Genomic DNA, 7,249 nt, shown 5'->3' with positions numbered 1-7,249 from the left:
CCGAATACCGAATAGTAACCGAATATTCGTGGCATCACTACTTTGTACTACAGCACTTCGTCTGGGGTAAATGGTTTCAATCATCCTAAATATGATTGCACTAATTAAAAATGGGTCTGGGGTCTGAAAAACATAGTTAAATCCAAGTTTTGGCAGTATCTGACGTAAATAAATAGGCCTTGGTTGATTGTCATAAAGTAGGGGTTTTTGGTTCCGTTTATATAATTTAAATTGCGCGCGCCGTTTATGATGTTAAAATTGGAGTTCGCTGATTGGTTAAAGCGCGTGACAGGCTCGCCTATTACGCCGTCAGGAGACGCTGGCGTGCAGTAGCGCGCGCGCCAGGGACTAGGAAAGGCGCGCGATAGTAGTTACCGGTCGGTGTGGGAAAGCCGCGCGCGGGAAAGCAATGGACAACAAACGGCGACGAAAACGAAGGGCATTCGCCATACATCGACCTCTGTGAAAAAAAAGGTAAAGCGATCTCTTATTTTTCTTTCTTCCTCCTCGCCGAAGACGTTACGTCTTGACCCTTTTTTCCGAGTGACCTCCGCGGTCTAGCTCGACCTCGCGCGCCTCCTTGACTGACCGACGGTCGGTGACAGCCGCGTAAACAAAGCGATTGATTTTTTTTTTTGCGCGCTTCACGATTTTCTCCCTTCTGCCCCTCTTGGCTTCCGACGCGGGCCGCTCGCTGGCTTCTTTTGGGCCGGTGTTAGGCCTAAACGAATAATATCTGGAGGGAATTTTTGACATATTCGTCTCTTCTCAAGATGTTACTCATCTAGCGTGTCTATTTTATTATCCTATTGATTTTTCCCGCTTCCCAATCCTCCTTCAGATAGGCCTTGTCTATATACAGTGACAAAATTCGAGTGGTAACAAATCAAACCGTCGGTTTTCCGCCAGTCTTTTGGTCTAAAAAATAGGGCTAAATTGGGCTAATTTAAATTTGAAGTTATAATTATTAACAATATCAAAATCAACCTTAGAACACGTGGATAAATCCACTCTGAAATATCTCTAATTTAACCTAAAATCTCCGATGCTAACTGTCAAAATATTCCCAGAAGCCATTTAAAAAGGGTTTTAGAAATTCCATTAGCGAATAATCCTCTTGGTAGATTATTATGGAAATACTTCAAACACTAAAAGACTACTTATAGCTTGTAAAATATCATTTAATTTGAGAAACATTTACATAAAACGACTATTCCCCCGTTTAAAAATGAAATAACCGAGTACATTTTTATATCAATTTATCCCCGATAAAGTAGTTCTGTCAAAAATAGGCCAGTTTTAGAGTTTCTCTAAAACATACAGGTTTGGTAATTCTACCTCTATACTGAACGTAATTTTGAGCCAACATTTAAAATGATACAGTTTGAATTTAGGGAAGAGATTGTTGGCAACCAAATAATCGATGATTTGATTCGTATAAAAACTCTTAAATAGTGGTTTAAAGCTTTATAAAGTTAATTTTGATTTAGGTCCTTGTTACGGGCCCTTTTTTTATAGCAATTATGGCCCCCGTTTCTCACTCTTCTGCCCCTTACTATTACAAAAGGGCACTGACGGTAGGAATCTTAATTTGGCTGCCCTTCTCAACACGCTTCGCTTTACGGTCGGCCCCATTTTTTGAGACCCCCCCCCCTTTTCTGCTATTCTCCGTACACATTTGAAATTTCCATTCCCCCCTTTTACAATTTTAGCCCTCCCAGCTTGGCGCGGCCCGGTCAGACTTGGTAATAATCACTGGCTTCTAGTATAACGTTTCGACACATTTTGGCGTAGGCCCTCGCTCGCCGTACCGGTTTTAGCTAAAGCTTTTTTTAAAGTGAAGGTAAAATAACTAACTCCTTGATATTGAAGGAAATTGAGTTTTAGAATATCATATGTTTCACGCTTTTAAACAAGGTTTCAAAATAGATAAAAGCAATAATAGGTCAATAATAGACAATAGTCATACAAACATGTAAAAGATAAAATATCCTAGGTTGGGTTACTTCAAACGATATTTGTCTTTAGCTAGCACAAATTTCGCCTATTATTTTCCGTTTAAACGTAATACAGACTAGAAGGATTCATACCATTTACACAGGGAGTCCAGGCTTAAGGTGTTACACAGAGGCCTGACTAACTGGTGGAGTCTAAAGCCAGGCCTCCTTGTGTAAATGGTATGAATCCTCCTAGTCTGTAAAGTATCACGTGTAGGGGCGCTAATCTTGAGGAATAAGGACAGGGAGAAAGGCAGATATACTTCACCCTCCCTTTAAATATATGCCCTTAGGGAGAATTTTAGTATTTTTTGGTGTGGTGCTTTAAAAAATTACGTTTTTGGACCTACGTAGTCTACACGTTGTAGTAGCTTGATAGTAGGTAAACTTTTAGGGGAAAGTCGCACCGAAAAAAATGAACGCCATGGATGCTCGTACGTCCTTGAACGACCGGCGTGTGAAAAAAACCACCGAACCACCTTTTTCGGCAGGTCGCTTTCGGTCGAACAACCCCCTTCCCCCTCCCCCTTTTACCCAATAGACCCACGGTAGCTACCAGCGTTCCGCTTGGATTGACCTTCCTCCTAGCCCCCCCCCCCCCACCCACCGTTTACCTTTAAGACTTTTTCATTTCTAAGCCTAACTTTACCTAAGTCTAAATTTCCTCCCATGAGTTTTGCCTCAATATACCGGTACTATGGTTATTAAACGTATACCAATACTTGATATTAATTGGCAATTTTTTTTATTGGTATTTATTAAGAATGAAGTACTAATTTAGTCTTCGAAATTGGGTGTATAATTGTTCCCCACGTGGTGCGGCTATTAAAACCGCCTCCATCCCAATCCCAAGTGACTTATGATTATAAATATTGAATTCGTGATTATTTGGACACCTGTCTTGACGTTTATTGAAACATCTTTCAATTAAGTTTTTTTCTCTTGCGTAGGCAAGGGGGGGGGGCTAAATAAAATTCCTCCCCCTATCGTTCAGTGTTGCCAGGCCCTTAGTGTAGGTCTTAAACCCGAGTGTCTCGCTCAGGTGTTCACGCTGTAGTTTGGGGGAACCAATCCTAAGTATCTGACCTCAATACATGAATGAATATCCAGTGCGGTCTTGGGCCAGCTATGGACTAAAATAGGGGCCCCCATGGATAATGTGTGCGTACTGTGTTGCCAGTTATTTATGACGTGTAGAGTTCAACCGCTAGATAGATACAACAGACTGAAAAGCTTGTAGTTCAGTTCGATTCATGCATGGATCATTCAGTTGCAAACCTATATAAATGTTCAGCTAGCTAACTGGACCAAGTCATATTGCGACTTATTGCCACTTATCTAACGCCTTTACAATGCATAGAGGGGTGGTGGCTTGCCCCTATGCCACAGCTAACCGACAGCGCCCTATACTAACTATTACCGTTAACAGGAGAAGTTCTAATAAGAAATTATTTGGCAACGCTGAAGTTCTCTGTAACTCCATCATGCCCTGGGGCGGTTGTGATGGTCCTGATGTTAATATCGCGGTTAATATTTTGGGGGGCCATTTAGTGGAATGTTGACAAGGATCTATAGTTGTGATAGGCGAATCTAACCAAGCCACTTCTCGGACACAATCTGCTAGATTGTTCGCGTAAATACGCCGTGAATCGGTTTCCGGCGGCTTGCTAATACTAATTGTAATATCTACCCTATATCCTCATTTTCCGCCCCGGCTTTCTGTTTAGGGAAGTTTAATGATAACTGTTGAATTAGAGCTATAGCCAAAAGCGTGCTGTAGCGAGCGACATGAACTCCCCAACTATATTATTGCATGATTTCTCCCAATTGTAGGCCTATATGTATATATCGAGATTCGATAACATTATGCCTATGTTAAGAGGAGTGGATTTAGAAATCATTTTAAGCCTTTATAGACAATGTATTGCGTAATTTCAACATCCCCGTATCCACAGGTGGGATTAAAAGTTGGTGGTCTAATGCTGACATATTTCATCAGGGATAGATTTAATTTTAGAAGTAGGAATGGAGAACGGTTAGTATTTACTTCAGTCCGACTCATAGCCCATATAGAGCCCCTCCCTCCAAGTTTAAATTATCTTATTGGCTCAATTAAACTACGTTTTGATGACGTTTCTGACGGGGACGGCGAAAAATACAGAGGTAATTCCTTTTTACCTCTGTCGCTATGACCCGCCTCTTCTTTCATACCCCCCCCCCCGTCCGTGCAAGGGGGTCCGGGACTTTGACGCGCGCCCAGATTACTCTGTTCTCCATTCCTACTTCTAAAATTAAATCTATCCCTGATTTCATTAATACACCTGTTTCAATAGGGGTGAAGGGGAGGGGGGCAGTGTCGTCTGCTTAAATTAGGGTTAAAGATGGGATTCATTAACGAGCAAGACTTGCACTGAGGTCCTGGCAACAATGAACAATAGGGGATGAATTTTATTTAGCCCCCTTGCGTAGGAAAAAAAATAACTAAGTTAGTTATTTTAACTTGTAAAATTTGATTGATTACTCAAATCTCTTTAAGTATTTAAAGAGCTGCAGTTAAGAATTTGACGAGGCTTGTTTTATAGTAGAAGCGCGACGACTGTCTCGACTTCCGAAATATTTGGTTGGTGTTCACGGCATTGTTTTTTCTTCTTAATTTTGATATGAGGGGATAAGAAGTAGTCTGGTAAAAATTAGGCGCGGTGTATTCGAGGTCTAGCGGCGTGCGAGGAAAGCTGTAACGATCATCAATTATTTTAATAGCATAGAAAAAAACTAGCGCGCTATATTTAAGTCTAAGGCCCACGAAAACCCCCGAAAAACGTATACAGTTTTGTAGAAACCATGGTACCAAAACCAACCCGGGTTGGTTAGTTCCTTAGACGAGTGATAAAGGTACATTCTGGCGAAGTTGCCAAATGTCTAGGAATTCAATTCGTTCTTAAGGGTCCACTAACTTCAAAGGATTTCGCGGATATTTTTATGACACGTGATTATGGTACCTCTGAAATTTCACGGTCAACTTGTTACATCCATATTCTTGCGGGTTGCACGTGATCTGATTCTACGTGGATAACGACAGAGGAATATAGACAGGGTTCGTACAAACCTGGGGAACTTGGAAATGTCAGGGAAATAAATTGTAAAATAAAAATGCGGGGAAAACTCTGGGAAATTTATATTTTTTTGTAAAATTCGGGGGAAGTGTGCCCTGAAGGGGTTGCTCCAACTTAGGAAAAGACCACTCATGCAGTTACTAGGTGGTCTTGCACCTGGAAATACCTGGGAAATATAAGGGAAAACGTGGAAATGTCAGGGAAATCGGTTTTCCAAAAGTTGTATGAACCATGTTACGGCTGAATTACCCCTCTTATTTCCCTCAAAATGGCGGAAAACTTCACAAGATTGTAAGATTAGTGAAAGATAAATCGTGGGATATTTTTCGGTAGTACCACTTCGTTCAGTTTTAGCATAACCATTCGATAGTAAAATTCGAGTGTGGGGCGATTCACGAAAAGGTGAATGTAAAGGAACAGGTTTTTAAATAAAAATAATATGGAGGAAGATGTGTGTGTGGTGGGGGGGGGTGCCAAGGTAGGAGGGTTACAACGACAATTACCTCAACGGTCACGCCCGTCAGTGGCAAAAATCGCCAAATAACAACGCTCTAGCGGCTTCCCCTATCTTCTCTCTCTGTCTCTTTGGTCCTCGCGTTTCTCCCCCTTGGAAGTTTTATAAAACGCTTGAAAAGCCAAGAGGAACCAAAGACCGAAACGACGTTGGTCTTGTGGGTTGACGCTGCCGCATGCCCGTAGACTGATTTTGACTTGACTTGCTCAAAAATAGACGCGTCTCCGATAATCTTGTCTTGCCTGACCAATTTTCGGTTTCCTGTCATATTTTTTTTGGCCCCGACAAAACAAGAAGGGTACCTACTTATCCAGGGTTGGCACAGTACCTGGATATCCTGGAAAAAATGAGGAATTTGAGGAAATGGGTGTGTAATGTCAGGGGATGCTATTATATAATTGCAAGGAGCGATGTCTAGTTTACTAAGGAGAAGGTGTAAATTCGTAACATTTCTAGCTTTATCTCTATTCCAAACGTAGCCTGTCCGGAGTTAATCCCCGCCTCTAAATTACAACCAGTATCTCATTGGTTCTTGGAAACCCTCGTCAGCGCGACGCGAATGACGAAAATTACAGTCATATTTTCCGAGTTCCGACTGAGGAGAGGCTGCGAAATAACCCGGCCTCCTTTTACGTCCCCCCCCCCTTGTATTTTGAAAGGGGACTGGGACTATGGCGCGCGAATACTTGGGCATCTTAAACCTTCTCCCTAGTAAACTAGACATCTCTTCTTGAAAATTGTCGTGGTAAAAGTAATGGAATTTTATATTGGCCTATTTTGAAAGACATTATTCTGGCTTTTCTACAAATAATAGTGAAAACATTTGTTCAGGGAAAAAGTACTTAAGATTGTCAGGGAAAACCTCTGGGAAGTCAGGGAATTAAAAATACTACCGCAATCTCTACGCCACATCTTCTTTAACAATACTTAATTCAAATTCTCGCGCATGAGAACCCATTCTACGCAGGATACAATGTCTCTAACGTTTTGAAACGTATTCCGAATTTGAATAAACCATTATAGAATTAATTAGGTAAATAAGTAATTACCGTATGGGTTAATAATGTACAAGTATAAATGTTTAAAGATTAATGGTATACAAATCCAATGAGAAACGCGCGTGAAATTTAATATTGAAATGAAAGAAGAAGATGAGTTGAAAAATAGGCCCAAAGTAACTGTAAAGTAGACATTTCCATAATCTCCAAGGAGGAGGAGGGTTTGGGATTCTTGGAAATGGGAAAAAGTGCCGCAGAGAAGTCTAGCTTAGCATTACTAGGGATAGGTATATTTGAATGCGGACTTTTGCCTTCCTCTTCTCTTCTCCACCACCTTGTTCAAAATCCCCCCCCCCCCTATACTCTTTCCCGCCGCTTTCCTACGTTCGTTTTACGGCCAACTTAATTCTACTTTGGCAGCGATTCCACGCACTAGTCGGGGGTTTTACGCAAGGGGTAAGACACTTGTACATCGTAAGAATTTTATTTTGCTAGCTTGGTAGAGTGTCCTGGAAATAAAGAGGTAAGATGGAGTGGTAGTGGTGACGGGCGGCGACCTGCAACAATGAAAGTCTCCCAGTGTACCTTGTTTGCGTACTTACTACCCTTCGGTAGGCGCGCTTGTTA

At 41.5% G+C, this 7,249-nt stretch overlaps 1 protein-coding gene across 1 annotated transcript in view; it reads left to right on the top strand.

Annotated features, from left to right (window-relative positions):
• Positions 1–335: 335 nt before the first annotated feature.
• Positions 336–7,249, top strand: part of LOC149717727 (LIM domain-binding protein 2-like) — a 41,976-nt gene continuing 35,062 nt past the window's right edge. The window contains exon 1 of the mRNA XM_089840614.1: positions 336–474. The gene's annotated coding sequence lies outside the window, so the exon portion shown is untranslated. The remainder of the gene's footprint in view (positions 475–7,249) is intronic.

This window comes from Phalangium opilio, unplaced genomic scaffold (assembly GCF_054372755.1).
Source record: "Phalangium opilio isolate 3A_F unplaced genomic scaffold, DU_Popi_V2 ptg000003l_1, whole genome shotgun sequence".
In the NCBI taxonomy this organism is placed as follows: Eukaryota; Metazoa; Arthropoda; class Arachnida; order Opiliones; family Phalangiidae; genus Phalangium; species Phalangium opilio.
Note: the sequence above shows the minus strand (reverse complement) of the source record. Positions and strands in the feature narration are given on the sequence as shown.